The sequence below is a fragment of the Melitaea cinxia genome, chromosome 19, assembly GCF_905220565.1.
Source record: "Melitaea cinxia chromosome 19, ilMelCinx1.1, whole genome shotgun sequence".
In the NCBI taxonomy this organism is placed as follows: Eukaryota; Metazoa; Arthropoda; class Insecta; order Lepidoptera; family Nymphalidae; genus Melitaea; species Melitaea cinxia.
The window spans coordinates 12,600,849-12,625,348 of NC_059412.1; the positions used below are offsets into that span (position 1 = coordinate 12,600,849).

The 24,500-nt window shown below is 34.4% G+C and overlaps 3 long non-coding RNA genes and 1 pseudogene across 3 annotated transcripts; 1 reads left to right on the forward strand and 3 right to left on the reverse strand.

Annotated features, from left to right (window-relative positions):
- Window positions 1-69: 69 nt before the first annotated feature.
- On the forward strand, window positions 70-1,118 carry LOC123662998. Its single transcript, XR_006744587.1, has 3 exons — window positions 70-152; window positions 245-380; window positions 647-1,118. It is a non-coding gene; the product is annotated as an uncharacterized LOC123662998 (long non-coding RNA).
- A 2,702-nt stretch (window positions 1,119-3,820) lies between these two features.
- LOC123662995 lies at window positions 3,821-6,139 on the reverse strand. Its single transcript, XR_006744585.1, has 2 exons — window positions 5,902-6,139; window positions 3,821-5,044 (listed from the first exon to the last, which is right to left on the reverse strand). It is a non-coding gene; the product is annotated as an uncharacterized LOC123662995 (long non-coding RNA).
- Window positions 6,140-8,892: 2,753 nt separating this feature from the next.
- The window catches only part of LOC123662770, an 85,760-nt pseudogene continuing 70,152 nt past the window's right edge, over window positions 8,893-24,500 (reverse strand).
- LOC123663001 lies at window positions 9,779-19,686 on the reverse strand. Its single transcript, XR_006744590.1, has 3 exons — window positions 19,467-19,686; window positions 12,875-13,823; window positions 9,779-10,232 (listed from the first exon to the last, which is right to left on the reverse strand). It is a non-coding gene; the product is annotated as an uncharacterized LOC123663001 (long non-coding RNA).

Here is a 24,500-nt window from a genome sequence, read left to right on the forward strand (position 1 = left end):
TAGCAAAAAAAGTGTCGCCCTACTGCTTTCCATTAAACCAATCAATCAATCAATCGATGTTACTTTGTAAAACAACAAAAAAAAAAAAAAAATGAGAACTAGTCTAGAACTAGTGCTTCCCAGTTCGAACTTATGGTGGATTATATGGAAAAGTAAGTGTAAATTTAAGTATTATCGTTATTTATCTCTTTCTTTATTCACGTAAATCGTGATCATAATTTTATTCACGTAAATCGTGTTTTAGGAACGGGGACCTTAGCAAACTTACGGAAGGTCCACAAGGCCGCATAAAAAATATTCAACAGTGGACCGATCTTACTTTAGCGCTAAATGCTGATGGTACGGGTGATTAAAAAAAAACAGCCGAGAAGTGGAGAAAGGTATGTTAAGCACTACTTGCCCTTTTTTTTCTATCATAATTCATACTTGAGATTAGAAGATAGTGTGATTTTATGTTTTAAAAGTAAATGCCTTCCTTTTGATAAATGACTAATTTGATAAAATTATAACAGTCAATAATAACCACTGAAACACAGTAACTATTACACCACTCTTTACTATGCTTGTGCTGCTATAATGCTTTATTTTAAATTCTCTTTATTCGCATTTTCTTTCCCTAACATTATTTGTGTTGCATGTTGCTAAGGTATGGAGTGACCTTAAAAATAATACTAAAAGAAAGGCAGCTAGATTGCACAGAGCTGCCATAGGAACTGGTGGTGGACCAGCGGCAAAAATAAAATAAAATAATTTAGAACTCCGCATTCTAAATATTATTGGGTCGCAAGCAGATATGGGAATGAGGTGATGGAAATTGGCTCACATCAGGTTATTTTCATTTATTTTTATTTTATTTCTTTACTTTCTTCAAACACTACTGTTTATTTTTGCATCTAAGCATGAATTTATATTATTTATTATCATTAAGCAGGTGAACAGTATGACTGTGTAACTTATATCCTGTAACAAGTATGTTGACTTATTTGTTCTTGCTCATAGTCCGGAAATTATACAGAAATTGTACTGCTAGGTTTTTTATCTTAATGCTAAGAAATACCTAATACCGTTATTTATTCTTTATTTTATTCTTTATTGCACAATATAAAAGCATTCTCTACCAGCCAAACTTCCTTTATTTTATACCATTATTTATTACTAAAACAGTTTTCACATCCACAGGATAACCCTTTAAGGGAGTTGCCAACAGAGCCTCTGCTTATGTATATTATTGACCATGATTTTAGCTGTTTCTTCCTCTCTTCTGTCATATTTATATTTGTATTTTATATATTATTTATTTTTATAATATTATTATATTTATATGTATATATATTTGAGTTTATATATGTAATATGTATATGTGTGTATATTTATGTGTATGTTTATATGTATGTATGGGTGGGGCTCACAAAAAATGTACCATCATACACGGGAAATTGTAACACACGATAACACACTGGAAATGCGTAACACACTGGAATTAAGGTTAAGATTAGTAAACATATGAGAAAAAACTATGTAATGGGATTTACAATAAAAATTTTATTTAACTTCTAGTAACGTCAGATAGTTTCTAAGGGTGAATTTAGACCAAACGAACAAAGAGCTAGAGCTAGAACAAGAGCATTCTTTCTTGATGTTTATGTGTAAACAAACACTCGTTTTCATATATATAACAACACACTACACCTGTTTACACTAAAATAATTTGATAAGAATTTAATGTAGTGGGGATAGAATGAGCATTCGCTCGTCTGATGTAAATCGACCATAAGTGCAATCAAAACAAAATAATTTATAACTTTTAGTGCACAACACAAGTAATGTCAGATAGTCTCTAAATGCAATCAAAACAAAACAATTTATAATATCTAACGCACAACATAGTCAACGAATGGCAACAAAATTAGTATAATTCTTTCTAAAACACGAATATTTGTATTTCTTTGTAAGGAGTAGAAGTAAGGAGTATTATAAAATTAGATAAAAAATAAAGTATTATAAAATTAAAGTTTGTACTTAGAGTGTTGTAAAATTAGAAATTATACTTAAACATCTACATACAATTTACTTAAAATAAATTGAGTCGGAATCATCAGCTAAAAAGTATTCCTTGGGCCGTTCGGGATTTCGAGTGATCTCAATTTTTTTCACTATTGAATTTTCAGTGATTGTGTCTCTATCTTTAATTTTCGAAATAACAAATTTCAATGTCGGATGTTTAACTGTTTTCAAAAATTTAATTGTAAAATAACTTTCTCCGTTTTCAACACTAATATCTTCTATAAATCCAATATAGTATTTCCATGAGCCTCTTTGGTAGTATCTGACTATTATACTGTCATTAAAACATAGCCTCCATATTTCTGTTTCGGTCTTCGATGATATATCCAAGTCATTTGAATTATCAAATTCTTTTATGTAATTCAGCTGAGACTTTGTAGCCAACATAACGGGTTCAGTTGAGTTTGGTTTTATCATTGCCTCATTATCTGTCCCTTTCCTACTTGTATCTGTGTTTTGATAACGTGAATGTTCCATTTTTTCGCCTTCTGTCTTTTTTTGTTTGATTTCACTTTCGTATTTATTTTCGCTTAACTCTTCCGTCTGTTTAGTGACTGTATATTCATCATCATCTGAAATGTAATATTCCGAAGAATCATGTAATGAATATGTATCTTCATCTGTGCTGCTTTCATGCTTAGTTTTACGCTTTTTTTGGGGCTTTTGATTTTTGTTTACAAGTTTTCTTTTCTTCTGTGTGTTTTGATTTGTCTTAATGCCTTTGGCAGATGGTGAAATATTTTCTACTTCCTTCATATTGAATGGAGTATATTTATTTAAGTCAAAAAATTGCCTATTTTCTTCAGTATTTCTTATATCTGATAGTACTGTCACCTTCTTTTCAGATGCGACTTTCTTCACAGCTGTTTGTTTATGTAAGTTTGTAGGTTTAACATCAAAACAGTTACAGAAACCTGATCTAGTTTTTTGGCAGAAACAACTTAGATTGCAGTATAAAATAGTATTTTCCGAGTCAGAGTTATTGATAATTTGGTGTATTTTCATCGTATTTGGAACTGGCATAAGATCTGGTGAGTCTTTTAATATGCTGTCATAAAGAATATAAAAAAGTTTTATCTCAGTTTCAGATTCTTGGAGGAGTTTAAAAGCTGTACTTGCGTCCGTGATGTGAAAGCCATAAGCGACGAACGAGTCTTAACGTCGCTTTATGGCCCCTCCTACACCATCAGCCCCCTTGCCATGGTTAGCTTCAAAAAACTTCCACGCCGAGAAAGGGAACCCAAGCTCCTTCGTAATTTTGGCAAAATAGTAAAAAAATTTCTTCTGCCTATATTGAACTGTGGGACCATCAGAATAAAAATGAATCCCGTCTACGCCTGGAAATGTTTCTCTTATCAGTTTTAGCACTGGCAAGAGATGAGCCCAAATGGCATCTGGCCCGTGTTCGTTGTTAGGGGAAATAGATGCAAAACATTTATAACCTTTTGCAGTATACACGATTCCCGTAATCTGTTGCCGTGAAGCTCCAAAATGCATTGCTTGAATTTCTGTGCTTAATTTACATGAATAATTTTCAGAGAAGTCTATGTGTAATGCTATGGTACGTTCATCTAATCTTTTCGTGCACCGACGGTATTCTTTGTACTGATGGACGATATTGTATGAATGGGTTTTGAAACTCTGCAATTCTTCTTGAAATGCGTCGAGTAAAGTTTTCAAGGAGCCACTTTTTCGTTCCTTTACTATTTTTTTTTTTTTTGTAATTTTTGTCTCTTCACTATTTATTTTTCCTTTGTATTGATGAGATTTTAAATTCCATTCATCCCAAGAAATTTCATCGTTTAAGTTTTTTTCCACAAGTCATGAAATCAATACATTTATTTTTGCACAACTCACACTCTCCATAAGCACAAACATTAGATTTTATATCGCAAACAATCATAGCTAACAAATCGTCGAGATCTTTTGTTGCTACTAAACCAATTGACTTTAGAAGCGTGGCTTTCATTTGCAAATTTTCATATTTCTTGCATGCACAGGTTTCACGTTTCTCAGCTTTTGGTGGCAATACATAAAAGTATGTATCTTTTAAAAGTAGCGAATGACAGCTTTCCTCCTTCCTGGCAGTATTACCTAGTAATAGTATACCTTCTCTGCTTTTTTTGATTGTTTTGCGTTTTTATTTCATTTTTACCTGCCGTCTTTTGCTTACGTCGTCTCTCTCAAAAAAGTCTTTCAACTGAGTCTGTATTATATTACCACTTTTTTTCTTTAATGTATGTCGAATTTTTCCTTTCAAGCCCAAATAGGTAGCCATTTTTGTTTTCATTTTGTATTTGTCTAGTATTTTACTTTTTTTCACTATATCTTTTAATACTTGCTTTTCTTTCATGTCTTTAGTTTGCTAACTTTGTTTCATAGTTTCTATTATAACGTGATGTTCAAATAATGTTTTTTTCACTCTTTCTTTTTCCTCAGGGTGGACATCCGGTAAATTTTGTTGAATATAAGCATCTGTCTTCGAAGAAGGAGTCATTTCGTCAACATTTCTTTCTATTATGTCTCTAGAAATAAGCTTTTCTTCTAAATCACGAATCAAATTGTTTTTCTCTTTGATCAGATCTAATAGCTTATTATTTTTCTTCAAACATCGGTTTATTCTTTTCTTATAATTTTCAAAGCTTTTTGCAAATGTCCTTGCTGTATTTTCAATGCAATGTTTTCTTCTTTTAGTTTATAAAGCACTCTTCTATTTTGATTTTTCTTCTGTCTTTAAGTGTCTTTTTCAGATGGCATAACTTCAGGTAAGGATGACGATGGTTCTTCTTTACTTTTTTTCTTTCTATCTCCACTGTTTTCTAATATTTTCCTGCTCGGATGGAGCGTATTCTGCTATTTTCTTTCTTTTTTCGCGTGTTCTGTCAGCATTTTTTCTTTTTTGAGACAAAAATTTCTCAGGGTCTTTCTCTTTCAACCTTTCCCGATAGAGTTTTTGCCTTTCAGCAGGTGTTAGTGGCATCTGCAAAAGCATAAACAATGTTACAACCCTTTCTACATGTAAAAATGCTACTCAGTGACAAATCAATATTAGCGCGAGATAGAAACAACTGACTGACGAGCGTTATCGAGCTTAGCTTACTTACAAATGCGTAATTAAACGTATTTCGTATTAAAAAAAAATTTGGAAAATCCAAAAGTGCACACCTCGAATGCTCATATTCTATTTTTATTATTTATTTTTATTTTTACGTTAACACGAAAAAAAATATATATACGGGATTGTGTATACAAATACGACATCGGTCATCAGTTTTAATTAAATATAAAAAAAATACTATAAAAGCTACGATAGGGAATAACGAAAGGGTTCATCTAGATAAAATTCCAAACAAAATAAAAAAAAAAAGTTGATTCAGTGGATGGTTCTCGAGATATCGTGTTTACATCCGGACATTCCAATAAACAGACCAATTGACGTCCAACTAAAAATTTTTTTCGATAAACATTTTTTATTAATATACTCAACAAGATGACTGAATCATCTTGGAATTATTTATTGAAATGTCTTCTTGACATTGGTGCATTTTTATTTCTTGTTTTAGTGCTACATAAAATAGTGGAGGTGATTTAAGTTGACGACAACCCTGCTTTGAGATTTGACGACAGTAGAGCACTACCTCTCCGCTTCCCTTTCGAGGTGTGCAAAAATCTATCACTTTTGAATTTGTGTTGTGAACAAATTATATATTACTTTTTATTTATTTCCATATATGGTTAGAATAAGCAAATATAATTCAGTAAACAACTACATTATTCAGTCCTATTTAGTATTTACTTTAGGTCTCCAGACTTCAAACAAACTATTTCATTACTTACCATGAGAAATTACTTCCAGAAAGTCACGAAAATCCAATGACGAACTCTTAGCCCACACCGAGCACCGTTTCTTTTATGCAAACTAAGTTGGCTGACAGATCACTGACATTACTATTTTACGAATGAAATGTTGCCAGCACAAAAAAAAAATAAGTGAAGTGTTTCTACTCCTCATAAAAAAAACTTCCATGTATCAAACTGACTAATAATACACGTGAAATAAAATGGGGACACTTTTTAAATCCAACAAATTTATCATTTTATCTCTAGTAATATCAGTTTTTTGACGCATTATTTCTAGATTTATTCCAATACCATTGTTTACTAAATACGATGGCTCTGTAAATACAAGCTACATGATGAAAAATTAATTTATTGATTTTTACTAAGGTCTAAAACATTTGTTTTTTTTCTATAGAACTAAAAATTATTCCTACAGATATGCAGATATTTTTGTTGTTGTTTCAAATGTTTTAACTGATGCATTGGGCTGATACTATTACAAGTGATATTTTAAGTGTGTACAGAAAGCAGCAAATCTTTTCCAGGAATTAAAAAAATGACTTTTTACCTTATTCAAAGGTAGGATCACGAAAAATTTGGATGAGGTACATTTTTTGCGAGCCCCACCCATATATGTATGCCATCCATGCCATCTAATTCTCTTTTCATGCTAGAGGTTGTCTGTAAGAGATCGCTCTTTTAGCGATAAGACCGCCTTTTGTACACATTTATATTTTTCTTTCGATGTAAAAATTTTTGTCTGTTAGTGTACGTACAATAAAGAGTATTTGTATTGTAATTATGAAGAGTAATAAATTGTTAGTTTCTTTTAAAACTTTTAAAAAGCCGAGGATATAATAGGAAGGTATTGTCTACCGAGACATTAGAAATTTAAATTAACTTAATATGTTGATTAATTTGACTAAGTTAAGGTTGCACATAATACTGGGTATATTACCTAAGTTTGTCGTGTACCTAATGTTAAGATATAAATTTTAATTTTATTGTTTGATTTTTTTGCTGCCTTAACTTTCTTTTATTTTTATTTTTGTAAATGACATTATTTTGACTTTCGTTGAGTGTGTATATCACCTTATGACGAAATAAATGTTTTCATTTCATTTCAACGCATTTTACTTCTGATTCTGACATATTTTAAAAAATCGTGTAATGTTTCTGTTTTGAAAGGGGAAATTGTTCGAACTAAAAGAATTTATTTATTTATTTAAATAAGACACCAGCAGTACACACATGATAACATTTTTGTAAACGATAATGCTAATTAATTCTGATGTGTACACCTTTGTAGGTGACACAGCATTCACATGTCAAAGCTAGTCAGATAATTTTTTTATTAATCAATAATTTTGAACAATTGATTAAAATTATGATTAATATTGAAACAATTGATTCATATTTTTTAAGCATTAATAATTATGAACAATTGATTAGAATTTAAATATTTTTGAATAATTGATTAAATGTCAATGAACAAAGAAATGCAAGACTATTTAAACAGGAAAACAAAAAAAAAAAAACAAAAAACAAAAAACAATAATAAACAATAATAAACACGGAATACCAATTGGACCGAATTGAGCCGGAGTTAAAATATTAATCTAAGGTTTAATGTTATAATGTTGTAATATTTTAGTTTTGTAACAATTAAATGTGTCGTGAAAAATGTCGATGTCGGTGATGGCGTCGCATACTACGTTATACTCAGTGTAATGTGTAATTGAGGTTTGTTTGCTCAAATTAGTTCTGGAGAAGGGGCCACGAAAAAGCCTAGTAATTGGACGACGAGGCAAGTTGAACGGAACATTGACAGAATGCCGAGAACATTGTAATGCCGAGATCTCGAATTTCGTTAACTTCTTTTAGTGTTGTGGGCCCCAACTTGTAAATAGAAGAGTATGGTGCTTTCTTTCTCGTAAATTTAATGTGGAAGCACTTTTCAGGGTTCAATATCATTTTATTAGTAAAACACCATGCACTCAAATTGTTGAGATCACTCTGAAGAAGTTTTGAATCTATATGGGATGAAACATTTCTATATATTTTCAAATCATCTGCGAAAAGCGATATGGTGCTGTTTGATAACGAGAGAGATATCGTTAATAAATAACAAGAAAAGTATGGAGCCCAGGTGCGTACCTTGGAGTATACCTGACTCGGCGTAATATATTTGTGACTCGTAACCACCGACTGTTACTAGTTGAAACCTCCTCTCCAAATTAGAGGCAAACCATGCAAGCAGCGGACCGAAAATGCCACAGCCCTCAAGCTTGGACAGCAATATAGTGTGACTGACTTTGTCAAATGCGCTCGTAAAATCAGTATATATTACGTTTACCTGCAAGCCCCCATCGATTTTACGTGACAGGCGAGATATGAATGAAAGAAGATTTGTCTCGGCGGAACGACCTTTTCGGAAACCTCGATATGACGAGAATAACTATATAATACTAATTAATTATTCTATACAGTATTTATTGATTTAAATGGCTCTCAGCAACTCTTCTAGCGAGTTGACTTCTTAGTGCTCTTTCTAAGAACAAATCTGTACTGGCTTCACTTTCTTGAGAAACATCTTGCCGCTCTGTAAGCAAACAGAATTAATAAGACTCAATAAATAATTGGCTATGTAAGAACATTCGAAATATTTTATTAACAATGCCAGTGTTCATACTAAACTAGGCTCACTAACTAGAGACAAGAAGTTAGTGTGGTGAACATGTTTTCAATAAATTGAAATAATTTAAAAACTAATTGGGACACATTTTGATTACTATACATAAAGCCTCTAGTATTCGTTCATTAGCCTCTATTATTATTACCAATATTAATTTAAAATTATAATTACAACAAAGAGACAAGGTAGAAAAATAAATAAACTAACCTATTGGAACTTGTACATCAGTGAAAATGTGAGCTGGGTCTGGAACATGATATTGGTGATATTGAAGTGCAATATTATATATTATATTATATATGCAATACACAACATGCAATAATAATTTTTGTACATTTTTCTTGCTAATAATGCAATACTCTGTCCTTGTTCAAACATCTCCAACGATTCTTTAACCTTCCAAACGTATTTTCAATAACTACTCTGGCACAGGAATGCTTTTTATTATGTATGTCTTCAATTGAGTCCTGTGCTGCATCTGTATATGGTGTCATCATCCAAGGTCTTTGAGGATACCCAGAATCACCTATCACCAATATAATTTACGAATAACAAACTACTAAACCAGTAGTTGAGTACTATTAGGAATAATTAAAGAATACATACCCAAAAGCCACACAGATTCATTGCTCTTGTATAAATATTTCATATAATCATTTATATCACTATTTTCCCAAATGAAGGCATCATGTGTAGCACCACCGAACTTTGCATTGATAGCAAGTATTTTACAGTTCATATCGCACACCTAAAATTTTATATTATCAAAAGAAACAAATATATTGAGTGATTAATTTCATCATTGCATTTCAAATGAAAAAGTAAAATTCAAAATAATAACTATGCTTTCTGTCAGCTAAGTACTTACTATCTGTACATTCAAAAAGTGATAGTTTCCTGCAATAATATAGACCTTCAATTTCAGCTTTGGGCTTAACAATTTTAAAGTGACTTCCATCAATACAACCTGTTACTCCAGGAATCTGATATTTACTGTAAAAACTGAAAAAAAAATCTTCATTTAGCAACTAATGAAACACTTGAAATTTCACTAAAATATGGAAAGTACTTTTGTTTTATGACATTCCTCTCTTGTTGGGTTACTGGAAACTTAATGTAACATTTTAAAATGCTTTGGTTATTTAATGCCTCGGTAACCTCTTTAATGTATACATATATGGGGTCCCATAAAGGTTTTATCAAAATCATTTTAGTGCTTTTCAAAATATGAACTCGAGAAATACTTTTTAAGCGATTACTCCGCTATCATGAAGTCTGTCACAAATGCTGAAGTCGGTTGTTACGATTTTCAATCGTTTTGATTTATCACGTACCTATTTAATTTGTTGAAAATAGAACATATAAGAATATCTAAACTTTCTAAATCTAAAGGTATATATTTTTATGTGTTCTGCAGTAAACAAATATTATTTATTCAGACTGCTGTAGCCTTTACAATTTTTTTCCTTTTATTATAATAAAGTAATGCTTGGTTTTGCATTTTGTCTAATGCGTCCACATCTTTGCTGGTGCCACATAATAATTTATTTGTTATTTTGCACCAATTATTGATAAAAAAATTACAGGAAAATTCAAAAATGATTTCAGTTATTTCCACTTTGTGATGAAATCACTGCTGCCAACTAGTCTTAGCAAAAACGCGCTGTCAGCGCTGTAAAAAAGCGCAAGAAAGCGCAAAAACAGCATTTTTTAAACAGCCCTGGATTTCGCGCCAACAACAAATGGTTTTACTATATTTTGCTAGTTTGAATAATTACCTATTTAGATAAATTATTTTTTAGGATAGCATGAAATGAAACAAAGATACATAAAATCAATATTTTTTATAATAAAATAACAATGACATAAGAAACAATATTTTTGACTTAAGAACCAATAAGGGTTAAATCTCCATCATCGTCGGATTTTTGGATTTCTTCTTCGTTTACATTTATTCCAGCATTTTCAGCCGAAGTGGAAGGTTGACAGTGGTCTAGTTTTGTTTTGAATTTGTACTTATCAGTTAATGATATTTTTCTCAAGGCGTCGCTGGGCAGTTTATAGTTTGCTCAGTTGCTTCTTTTGAATAAAAGTCCATAGCGCACGTGTAAAATGGCATTTATAGTATCTAAGCCTAAGGAATTTCGCAATTTATTTTTAATGATATTCATTGTGCTGAATACTCTTTCAATATCAGCGTTCGAGTGGGGTAATGAAAAAACTTTCATGGCTGACTAGAATATTTCTTTATAAGGACATGTACTAGAGGCATCTTTTGAGTCTTTTACTTAACTCCAGAATTTCACGGTGTCCTCCTTGTGAACCCACTCTTTAATAGTAAAATAATAGTGCGCCACTGTTCAACAATTTTATCAATTTCTTGAGGTGCATAACCGAAACTTTCGCACAGATGTACAATTTCTTGCAAGGATCTTGTTGGCTTTAGTATTTTTGTAACAGAAAGGCAAGAACTGAAGAACAAGAATTTTCAGGTAATCTTTGCTGCAATTGTTTAATTAACTTAATGACAAAATTAACACATCTTTCTTTAATACCGTTCTTAATATCATTGGGCAGATTAGATTCTTGTAATTTAGTTTCAAAATGTAACCTAGATATGGGTTCGGTGAAAGGTATCTTGTGACATCAAGGGAGTTAAAATTTAGACAAGTCTGTGATATTATAATCTTGAACATAGTTTCTTTATAAGGTTTTGCAGGGTATTAAATAGTAATGTTGGGTCTGTTAATTTTTCTGTTCAAATATTTTAAGTGCTGACTGTCTTTCATCGAGAACACATCTCAAAAATTGGAGATAGAGTTCATTTTGCACAGCTTTAAACATTTGATACAGCATCTCAGCATTGTAACAGTTATCAGATAAACGAGCTTTTTCAAAGTGCAATCTTAATTCTCTCCACTGACTTAATATTCGAGTAATCGCCCGGTTCAATGGAAAGCCATCGTGTGTCACAAGTTTTTAAAAATTTTAAGGGTTTTTCGCCGCAATTGAGACATTCATACAATTTCCTATACTCAGATTGTCTTTTTGGTGATATTTTAAACCAGTTATGGGTTTCTCGAATCAAAAATTCAATTTGACGTTTGATACTATCTACAGAAGCGGATATGGAGAGCCGTATGAAATGACACACACATCTAACTAATATCAAATGTCTTGAATCATATTTTTCCTTCAAAATTTTGTACACACTTGTATTGATCCCGGTCATCACAAAAGCGTTATCAGTGCCTATACCACTCAAGTTTTGGATTTGCAATCCAGCGTCTTTTAATAATGCAACTAAAGATGTAACGATTCCTTCAGCATCAGAACTTTCTAATTCACTGAGTCCTAGAAATGTAGAAATAACTTCATTTTGAGTGCGACTAAAGTATTTCACCACCACTCCCAATTATTTTTTTACTGAAATGTCTGTAGACTCATCTAATAATAAGCTGTAGAGCTCATCTCCTATATCGTTAATCAGCTCGGTTTTAAAGTGAGGTGCCAATACCATTTGGATGACAGCTGTACATTTAGTACATTGCAGTTTGAGATTTTTAGCCGCTTCAGTCCCTTGAAATGCATTCGCCTATAAACATCCTAAATGGTCTGCAGCAGAGGTGGTACAATGTTCGGCAATAAAAAGAGACAAAGATGCCTCAGCTTCACTAGTTTGGTTTACTCGCTGCAAATTAATTTTTTGCTGAGATGTGTCCAACGACGGTTTTACCCTTTTTTGATGAGATGCTGTTTCACGATGTCTTTTGATATCATTGATCTTAGCCGAAAACTCGTTTACAATAAGTCCATTGAGCTTTTGTTGGACCACCAGGCACAGGTTTTAACCAGTGTTTAGAATCGTTATTCTGCTCCCACTCACTCTTATAATGTTGTTTATAATTTGTACACTTTGTTATAGGCAAATCCATTTTTATAATGTAATGTTGTATTTAATTAATAATAGTGAATAAAACAAACACTGCAACTGTGTAAACCGTAGGTCAACTATAAACTGAATGTGAGAATGAAACGATCGTAATTCGTAGTAAAGTTCGCAAATGAGCAAATACTATGCGGGGAAACCCCGAGGCATATCGTTTTCCTATTAGATAATGTCTCTATGATGAAAACATAGACATCGTTCGGTTCGGTATTAAATATAGTTTCATATAATTTAAAAAAGCGCTAGATTTAGCGCTAGGCGCTAAAACGCGCTTCCAAGCAAAAAAAGCGCTAGATATGGCGCGAAAATCGCTAAGTTGGCAGCACTGAATGAAATTCGTATTTAGATTCACGTATAACAAAGTTTTCATGTAGTTTTTTAAGTTATCTATATGACTTTTGAATCTCAGTACATGATGCAGCATATCCTGTATCTCTGAGAAAAACTTTGTTAATTCTTTGCTAGGGTATTGTAAACATTTTTTTTCTTTGAATATTCTTTGTATTAAATATATTTATTAACACCAGGATCCTCTGTATACAAAACTTTTTTGCAAGCATTACAATTTCGGATTTTTTTTTTCTTTTAGCTTTTTTAATAACCAGTTTTTAGTTTTAGTAACCAGTAACATATTCGAGCTGTGCAATTATTTTTGGGTTTTTCTTTTTATTTTCGAAATCGCTAACAATTTCTTCATTTAAAATATCGTTAATATCAATTTCTGAACCAGGACTAGATCTCGCATTTTTTGTAAAAAATAATTCTTCAAATGACTCAAACATGGTACAGAAATCCTCCTTACAATTTGAACCCCGATAATAAATGCTACTTAAATTAGTGATTAGCAAAGACGCGCCGCTTTGAAAGTAGCACATGAGAGTGAGATGTTTCTAAGCCCATGACTCTTAATGCTACTAAAAAAGTTTTCCAGAGGATCCTGGTTCAAATGTCTGCACCAAAATGTTTTTATGTTGTAGTCATAAAACAGTTTCTCACGCAAAAGTTCAATGTTTTCTATCGTATTTATCCAATTATTTATAGTTGGTACAGTGCCATAACTACCTTTCATGGTAACAAATTTCATTGTCCTTAATACAGTTTTAGCTTGCGACCAAATTTCTCGATGCCTTGATTTTGGTGTAACATTTCGAAACAAGTCTTTCCCAGACCGAACATTAAAATTTTGGTGACTGCCATTGAGTGAATCAAATAAATCGTCCGTAAACAACATAAAATCTGCAGTGTCTGTTGCTTATTTGGGTAGTATGCCATTTTCTGAAATAATATTAAATTTGCAGTCAGTTAAAATATAATCGTCCTCATTTATTTATTTGTATTCTGTATTACTGACTGAAGTGCACATTGGTTACTAAATTTTGTGTTTTACATAAGACATTGGCTCATGGTATGGCATACTCATATATATGACAGGGTCGAACCCTCGAAGTTGCGGTTTTGAATCAATACGCTTAATCCCTCAGTCACCAACACTTCTTTAACAAGTATTAGTCATTAAGTAAATAACCCAAGCTAAATCATCATCATCTTCCTGCCCTTATCCCACTTATGTAGGGTCGGCACAACATGTTTTCCTCTTCCATTCCTCTCTATTATTCGTCACTTCAGTGCTTACTCCTTTCTTTCTCATATCCTCACTCACACAATCCATCCATCGCTTTTTCGGTCTGCCGATCGCTCTTCGTCCTTCAACATTCATCCCTAACATTCTTTTACCGACATAGCGGTCATCCCTCCTCATTACATGCCCATACCACGCTAACCTATTGCTCCTCATTTTCTCTGTCACGGGTGCTACTTTCAAACTTCCCCTTATATACTCATTTCTAATCCGATCTTTCCTCGTTACTCCACACATCCATCTTAGCATTCTCATCTCGGCTGCGTGCACTCTTCTTTCATCCGTCACTTTTGTTGCCCAACATTCCGATCCATACATTACGACAGGTCTTATGATCGTTTTATAGATTTTCCCCTTAAGTTTAAGGGGCATTCGTGGATCACAAGCTGTTCCAGAGATCTGTCGCCATTTCATCCATCCCGCATTTATTCTATTTTTCACGTCACGGTCTATGTTGCCGTCATTTTGTATTAATGACCCAAAGTAGCGGAAGTCGGAGCAGACTGGTAGGGATACACCATCCAAGGCAATATGGAAAAAACCGGACGAACCGCTGAAATCGCAGAACAAGTGCTCGGTTTTAGACCTACTTATCCTCAATCCCGCGCCCTCCAGTCTTTCCTGCCATTTTCCCAGTCTGCTCTGTACCTCAAGAACATTATCTCCGACAAGAACAACGTCGTCAGCAAACAGCATACACCAGGGTGCTTCCTCCTGTATGTCTGATGTTAAAACATCCATTACCAGGAGGAATAGATACGGGCTTAAAACCGACCCCTGGTGCAAACCTACAGCCACACTGAACTTGCCAGTTACCCCGGCTTCGGACCGGACGTGGGTGCTAGCTCTATCATACATCGCCTGAACAAGTCGTACATACTTCTCTGGCACTCCTTTCCCTTTCATAGCCCACCACAGAACCTTACGGGGGACCCTATCCTATGCCTTTTCCAGATCTACGAACACCATATGTAGGTCTTTTTGTGCGAGTCGATATTTTTCGCAGAGTTGGCGGAGTGCAAATATGGCGTCCGTAGTTCCCCGGCCCGGCATAAATCCAAATTGGTTCTGTGTGACCTCACATTCTTCTCTCATTCGTCGCGCTATCACTTTCTCCCATATCTTCATGCTATGTGACATGAGCTTTATTCCCCGATAGCTGCTGCAGTCCTGTATGTCCCTTTATTTTTAAAAATGGGCACCAGTGAACTGTAGCACCATTCCTCGGGTATGACCTCTTCTTGCAGCAACTTATTGAAAAATAAAGTCAGCCACTTCCATCCATCCGCCTTCAAAAACTTCCATACTTCCGCTGGTATACCATCTGGCCCAACTGCTTTTCCATTCTTCATACTCTGCACTGCCATCTTCACTTCCTCTATACTTACCTCTTTCACCATTCCTTCATTACTTCGTACATTTTCTAACACTCCGCTCCATTCATTTTCTTCATTCATCAAGTTATTAAAGTATCTCTTCCAGCGTTCTTTTATTTCCTCATCGTCCGTCAAAATCTTCCCCGCTTCGTCTTTTATACATTTCATATGGTTTACATCTCTTGCATTAATCTCTCTCTCTCTCTTGATATTCTAAAAAGATTTTTTTGACCTTGTGGGCTCTCTAAAAAAATTATACAACTTATCTTGAACCTTGGCCCTTGCGATAGCGACTGCTTTCTCAGCCTTCTTTTTAATGTTTTGGTAATCTGATCTTTTTATTTTCTTTTCTCTGTCATTTCCATCTTCCACTCTTTTCCATTCTTTTAAAGCATTCTTCTTTTCTTTCAAAATCGTCTGTACTTCCTCATTCCACCACCATGTATCCTTCTCTATCTTCCTTTTCCCTTTCGTTTCCCCTAAGACATCCCTTGCCACACTTCGCACCCTTGTTGCCATCTCACTCCAGCACTCGTTTACTCCCATCCCCACCATATCTCCCATCTCTATCATTTTACCAACCACTCTTTCCCGGAATTCTGCAGCCACCTCCCTATCATCCAATCTATACCATTTCGTTCTAACTGGGGGCTTCGGGCTCTTATTTATATTCTCGTTCTCTTGGATTACTCACGTGCGTTTGATACGATTAATAGAACACTCTTACTGTCAAAGCTCGGGTTTTATGGCTTTTGTCCTGACACGATATCCTGGTTCGACAGTTACCTCAGTGAACGTGCTCAGGTGGTTGAGGTAAAGAATCATGATGGTACTACAGTATGCTCTGACCTCAGCCATACTTATAGAGGTGTCCCGCAGGGTTCCAATATTGGTCCTTTAATATTTGCACTGTATTGTGCTGATATTATCAAGAACATCGAACACTGTAAGTACCACATTTATGCAGACGATATACAGCTCTATATATCTTGTAAGCCTGCTGATATACGCACAGCTGTTGAAAAATTAAATGAAGATCTTGCCCGTATTGCTAAGTGGTCTCAAGCTAATGCACTGACGTTAAATCCAAATAAAACCAAATATATTTTATTAGGCACCCGATCTCAAGTACAAAGAATGTCGTACTCACCTCCCGTCATCCAAATATTAAACAAGCAAGTTGAACGAGTTACTGAGGCGCGCAATTTGGGCGTCTTGATGGATGAAGGTTTAAAATTTGAGAAACACGTCATACGAACCGCAAGCAATTGTTACTACCGACTGAAAGTTTTATATAAAATAAGAAATTCATTATCTGTTGACCTACGTGTAAAACTATGTGAGTCATTGGTCTTGTCGAAGTTTAACTACGCTGATGCCGCGATAGGGTCGTGTCTACTCTCTCGATCAAAAAAACTAATACAAAAAGTACAGAACGCATGTGCCCGATTTTGTTTTGACATACCTTTCCGTGCGCATGTGTCGCCCTTCCTCAACGAGGCTAAGATCCTTCGTATGGACAAAAGAATGGAACTACACTTTGCTACTCTATTATTTGGCATAATTCGTTACAGAACACCGCCTTACCTTTATGATAAATTGCAATGGGCGAGTGATAGGCATAATCATAACACTAGAGGATCAGCGTTCATGCTCATCACATGCGCACACAGAACAGCAGCATTTCGAGGTAGTTTCAGGTACATGGCGACAAAGTGCTGGAATAATTTACCTCCGCCATTACGATCTCTTGAAACGGTTAATAATTTCAAAATTAAATTTAAAAAACACTTGTTGGATGTGCAAATACACTGCTAATTTTTATTGCTTTTAAAATATTGGTTACATGAATACTTACTAATTTAAACAGTATTTACATGCCATATGTTTTTACACCATAATTATTAATTAATAATTATGGTGTAAAAATCGGTGTGTATGTATGAATGTATGTATATGTGTGTATGTATGTATATATGTATGTGTATGTATGTATGTGTGTGTAAATATATATGTGTATATGTGTGTATGTATGTATATATATGTATATGTGTATATATGTGTATATGTGTGTATGTGCGTATGTATGTATATTTGTATATATATGTGTATGTGTGTGTGTATGTGTGTATATGTATAAGCAACGAGCAAGGGCTCACTACAAATCAATTTATTTTAATTGAATTGAAATCAATTTTGTGTTTCGAGTCTTATAATATGTACAAATATTCATATTAAATCTTATGGTTTTTTTTTTCTGTATAAGGTTAAAGTTTACTTATTTCTCACAAGAACACTTACATGAGAAATAACAAGAACTAAATTAAACAAAAATGAATAGGTAGGGTACATCGCAATACAACATATAAGCAATTCATAGTGGAGACGAGAAATTGACACTATGTAAGGTAGTATTAAAATATATATACACAAGTTAACAAAAATATACGCAACCGGAATTGTCATTGTTTAAGGAGTTACTTTATGTGTTATTATATAACAAAAATAATACACCAATCCATTTTTCTATATTAATTTATCCTTTTTTTTTTTATTCATTAAAGTGAGACGTATTAATTGTTTTGCTTTATCATATGTATATAATTTTAGTATCTTATTATATGTGTACCAATGTTCAAAATTTATTATTATTATAGATTTATTAATATATTTTATATAAGAACTGCTTTCCGCCTATCTCTTTACGGGTGACGCTGAAAATCGGCGTTGGAGTCTTGATTCTCCAACAAATGCCGAGCGTCATCCATTTCAATGCTCCCATCAGTACATCGCTAAACAGATCGCCGCTTTCTTTCTTTTTTTTTTATATACATTTTGCTTATTTTTCATTATTTTGTTTTTTTATTATATTATTATTATTATTTTGTTTTTTTTTGCTTTTTTAATTGTTATTGTTGATTTTGTGTGGGTAGTTACCTATTATTATTGTTTTTTAATTTCATTGTCTTTTATTTCGGTTGTATATTGTGTTCCTTGTTTCCAATTTAGCTATTTGTCATAATATCTATATAGTTATATTGTAATAGAATTGTTATATTGTGATTTCTATTTTTTTGTCTTTACTGTATATCGATGTATGTGTGTGAGTATGAATAAATGTTTATTATTATTATTATTATTATTATTATTATTATTTAAACTCTGAACTTTCAGAGTTAAGTCCAGGAGCAGTAGCCTATGCTGGGAGACGAGACTCTCACTCGGTATTACCTTGCAGTCCTTGGCCGATTTTAACCTGTTTCTTCTTAAAAGAATGTAGTCAATTTGGGTAGAGTGTAGACCACTACGGTATGTGATAAGGTGTTGTTCCCGTTTTTGATAGAATGTGTTGGCTATTGCTAAGTCAAAGGCCAAGGCTGCTTCAAGTAGAGCTTCACCGTCTCGGTTCCTAACTCCGTAACCTCGGCCCTCATGCACCCTCTCATACCCGTCATTCATCCTTCCCACATGTCCATTAAAGTCCCCCCCAATGTATATTTCCTCACACTCTGGTACTTTCATTATTACCGCATCAAAATCCTCCCAAAATCTTTCTTTCATACTGTCATCGCATCCCGTTTGCGGCGCATACACACTAACGACATTTAAAATCAAGTCTTCAATCAACAGTTTTACTACAATAACTCTATCATTCACTCTTTTCACATCCATCACCTTGTTCTTGAGCTCTCTATCTAACACTATACCTACGCCATTTCTTTTCCCATCACAGCCGCAATAATAAAACTTATAACCCGCCCCTATTTATCTTGCTCTCTGTCCCTTCCACTTCGTCTCCTGCAAGCACGCTATATTTATCCGTCTTCTTTCCAAAACATCTGCTAGCTCTCGTCCTCTCCCAGTCATCGTACCCACATTCCAACTGGCAATCCTCAAGCTCACCTCCTGGACTCGCCTCTTACGCTACCCCCGTCCCTGGTGCAGCAACCCTTGTCCATTTCCCACAGACGCCGGGTGCTGCATCTGCGCGTCGCCTGTGGGGTACGCCCTAGCATTATCGCATACTCTAATTCCCAAGCTCATGTTGTAATGTAATGATTTGGCTTGTATATTTTACGACCGGCCGCCTGCCTGACATCAACCCTCCTTGGGAAATTCAAGGTAAGAAAAAGGATAGGTGAGAAGGATTTATGTGAGAGAAGGATCTGGGGTTACGGATACCAGTGCCACGGATCACGGGGAGGGGTGTGTGACACTAGCAGCTAGAGTAGTCCGGGGTCGCGTACCCGTAGCGGTTCCAACCAGTTATCGGATAGATATCTAGTGGCCCCACCCTCTGGACAACACCCAAAAAACCCAAAAAAAAAACAAAAAACCCAAATAATAACCCAAGCTAAATATAACCCATCGTTTTTCCAACAGTTTGACTCAATAACTGTGACGCATATTTACCTTCATTTTCGGTATTTTATCTATGTCACAATTATTTTCTGTAAGGTTTTTTTATGATTTTTAGTCCTTTATATGTTGGATTATTTTCGTATAACTGGGTGATGTGCTTCCATTTTGCTACTTTTTCTTCGCTATTTATAGTGAATTTTAAATCTTTTGTCAAAAGATTATTTCTCATTTCCTTTAAAGATGTGGGACATCATATAGTGGAATAACTTGTTTCCCATCAATTTCAAATGTCAATGGTCTTAGGCATTCGTTTTTTCTTAAATATTTTTTTCTTGTTTCTTCAACAAGATAATTTATGTCAACTACATTTGAAGTGTCTTGGTCACAAGTTGTAGCCAAAACAATGAAGCCAATATCATGCAGTCTTTTTATAATTTTTTTTATTACTTCTGCTAATATCTCTTTTGGCGTGCTTCCCGAGCAAAATGAGTAATATATAGGCTGATTGTAATTTCTCATAACTCCTTGTATCATAAACACTAGAACGTGATCTGCAATTTTTTGAGTGCCTTTACCAGTATGATTTACAATCCCGATATTTTTTTTTATTATATTCAAAATGTGGAGATAGCGCCATCTCATCAAAGATTAACGTGCATAACCTTTTATCATTCTTCATTTTATTAACCCTCTTTTGCATTTGTTTAAAAATATTGTCATTTATGCCAGGTCTCAAATTGGCTCTCGACGCCATTCTTGAAAGAGTCACAGGAGATGGTAGCACAAATATTTTGCTTAGCCATCTGTAAGCTTTTGGGCCATTTTTATACAGGCTAAGTGATTTGATTTTTTCTTCTTTAGCAAATCTATGTCCCATTTTAGGTTTAGTTATTTCCCTAAACTGCATAACTATGAAGATAGCAGCCAATGTTTTAAATTTATTCAGAGCTTTTTGAAAAGTCGTATTAGAAGACAACTTATGTGCTTGCTTTAATCTTTTTTGATAAGACATATTGCGTTTTTTTTTAACTTCATTATTTCATTCATTAATGTTTTGTCAGTTGTGATTGTGACTGGTTTTTTGGTGTTTTCTAAAAGCAAAAGAAAGAAATAATAAGTGGATATCAGGCTTTTTAGGACTTACAAAAATTTTGATACACGGTAGTAGGAACTGTGAGAGGGCTAGGGCTCCAGAGGCTAAAGTATTGGCCGCAGCGAAAAGTGGTCTATGGAAAAGTTGTTTTTAATGATGCCCCATACACGATTGGGGTCGTCATGACAAAACGGTTGTGCGCAAGAAAAAAAACAACAACACTACCTCACGAAATTTCTTAGTGTTTTTACTTTAAGTGAAATTTCTTTTGTAGCCCTTATAAGTGCACTCCAACGTGCCATAAAACGAAAATAAAATTCTCATGAAAATTTTAAGTCCGAAATGCTTTAAGTGCACCCCAACAAAAACATTAAATTTATCTGTTAAGTAATAGGTATTACTGCACGTAAAATACTTACTTTTTGTTGTGCTTACAGTTGACTGCTTGGGTTCCACTTCATTTATAACCATGCTTTGGTGCATTGGTATGGCCTCGATATTTGGTACAGGCTGAGTTGGTGGGATATTAGCATCAGCCGCTCTTACGCTGCTGCTTTATGCAGGTTCATTAGTAATATTCACAAGTGGCTGTCTTTTTTGTAAGATCTCTGTAAAATAGAAATATAACATTTTTAAATTATAGAAATTTATATTTACTTAAGAATAGTCACATTATATAAAATATAAAAAACGAAAGAATTAAAGTTACTAGAACTAATGTTACGTATCCTAAAATTTCACTGAAGTTATCGTCTTTGTTATTATTCAAAACACTTTTAATCACTGCTCTATGTTTCAACGAAAAGGCCATATATTTCACTTCATTTAAACTTATTCCTTTCATATTGAGTACACTTGCACTAGATAGAGTCATATCCGTTTTTAATTGGGGTAGTGTTATTAGATGTTATTCAAGGTCATATGGTTCATCTATAATCATCAGGTAAGTGCCAAATACAAATTGCTATCTGTATTGACTTGCTGAACCTTAACCTCTTCGATCTGGACATGGTGACGCTTACGGGGAGTCAAGTCGTTTTCGAATTTTATGAGCTTTTCTGTACAGATGTGATCATAAAATAAAGCTAGATTTTCTGGAGTGCACATGAATTGGTCGCTGGTCGACAATGAACGGCACATTTTTACAAGTGATAGTGGTTTATTCCTTTCACGAAAAGGTAAGGCTATTTGGGGATAATGGCTACAGTTTTGTTTTCTGGTTTACGAAAAATTGGCAATGAATATATCATAATCATAAATGTTGGATTATCAGGGTTTTTAAACTGGACCATGTAACAATATCCTCTCGTTCGGATAAAAGAGGCTAACTAAGGCAATGTAGTTGTTATCATAATATTATTTTATTTTGATTTCTTTTTTATTTATTCGTTTATCACTTTCTTTTTTTCTGTGTGTATTTTCCCAATGTCCTTTTACCGTAATAGCACGAGCAGTAATATGCTGTTATTGCGTTTATTCCATTTATGTTCTCATTAAACATAATATAAGTGTAATATATTTTTGTCGTAACGTGTCGTGAATGTATTCTGCACCTGATTAATGTATTATTGTGTCTGCCCTCTACTGCCGCTGGATGTCTATATATTTCCATATTATATACTCCCGTGGTTTTTAAATGCTCACTGCAGTACGATGAAATCTGCTGTGTACGGACTGTCTTCGTACGGATCTTGAAAATAATTGATCAGAGTTGCAGCAATTCTGAAATCTTCAAAGATATGCGGCACTTGTTTGTTAAATATTCTGTTTCTGAAGATCTTGAAATCGCGCTTGAATCTGCCGTTTATAGTTTCGACGACCCATCGCACCATTGTAATAAGTCTTGATTTATTAGCTTCGTCGGTGGTTACGTCCAAAATATATCCATCCGCAGACACGATCATAAATGGTTTAATTAGATTTTTGTACTTATGAAGGCTATAAGTGCGGCGTTGAAATAAATAGTTAGAACTTTTTTCTATATAGATGTAAGTTCCATCAAATATTACTATTGGTTTTGGCGACTCTTCGTTACCAAACAAAAAATTTGATATGCCCTGGTTGCGGGCTATCACTTCGTGCCTGGTTGTATGGTCTAAGCCAAGGTGCAACGGAACAAAGTCAGTAGTGAGACACTGCCTTACTTTATTTTTCTACCAACAGTTCGCTCGGATATATTAAAAAGTGAAGCGATTCTATTATTCGGCTCGCCTGATCGAATTTTACATAAGTAGATAGCCAAGTCATTTTGTGGAGTATTTGAGGACCGATTAAGGCTTGGTATTTGACTCAGCAAATTGTTAAATGTGGCTCTGTTTCTTCCAGTCCAAAAGCTTAACTCCTCGTCAGAAACGTCATCTACATTGAATTGTGACCTTTGTTCTAAAGCTTGTGTATACATGTTGATGATGTCGCCAACACTCTGCGCATTCAAGTCGGTCATTTGATTTGTAACATGTTCAGGAATCTCTTCTATCGCCATGTGTAGTAAATGCCATAGGCAAATGCGGGCAAGATTTGGTACATAAAAGTGGTAATAGCTAAGAAGTTGTACCTTTACCGAATTAGGCACTTGACGCAGAGAACTGTTGTTGCAATTGTCAATTAAACATTGCCGGGCCGTATTAGAGGCGCGTCTAACTCCTTGCACATTTACAGTAGCAGTTGGTGGGGCCTGAGCAGGTGTAGCTTGTCGCTCTTGATTAATTGCAGCATCGATTTTATGCCGACATGAGTGGCAAATCGACCGAGTTCCATCAAAAGCTTTCTGTAACAAAACATAAACACCAAACATTACAACAAACTTATCCATCCTCGGCACGTTTGAATCTGCACTGTTTCGACACACGGCCGCATGATTGTCGTGACGTCGACTTTTTACGATCCATTGTATCCGAATTGTAGTCTCAATAGAACTGAAGTCTGAAGTCTGTGCTAATTTCAAAACATGTGTGAAGAGCTACTCGCTTATATCATTGTCTCGGCCGAGAACAATTTTACTGTCTCGCCCGTCCACTCGGAACGTGTGATCAATGCATAACTAACATAGTTACTTAACTATCAATATTTTACAATTCGACAAGCTTTTGTATTGTGAAAGGCTCTAATTAAAAATAAGTATCAAAAACGATATACATACTTCACCACCAACGATGCGTAACAGTTGTTCTAAGAAATCTCTTCGAGTTTCCAGTAATCGTTCATTGAGAACGTATGAACGACGACGACGTAGTGTAAGTTCACACGCAGCACAATTATTAATATCGTCAGCCATATCGACGAACCACTCACAATGCAAAAATCAAGTCCAGTAAAGAGAAAGCCAAAAATCTACGAAAAAATGTAATCTTGAAAACAAAAACACACAAATCTCAACACAGAATGCGAAGGACTGCGCCGGCCGTGGCCGATACTGCATTGCGTCAGCGCACGCCTACCCCTCCCCGCTCCGCGCCATTGTTGTTTTAATGAAAGAGTGAGAT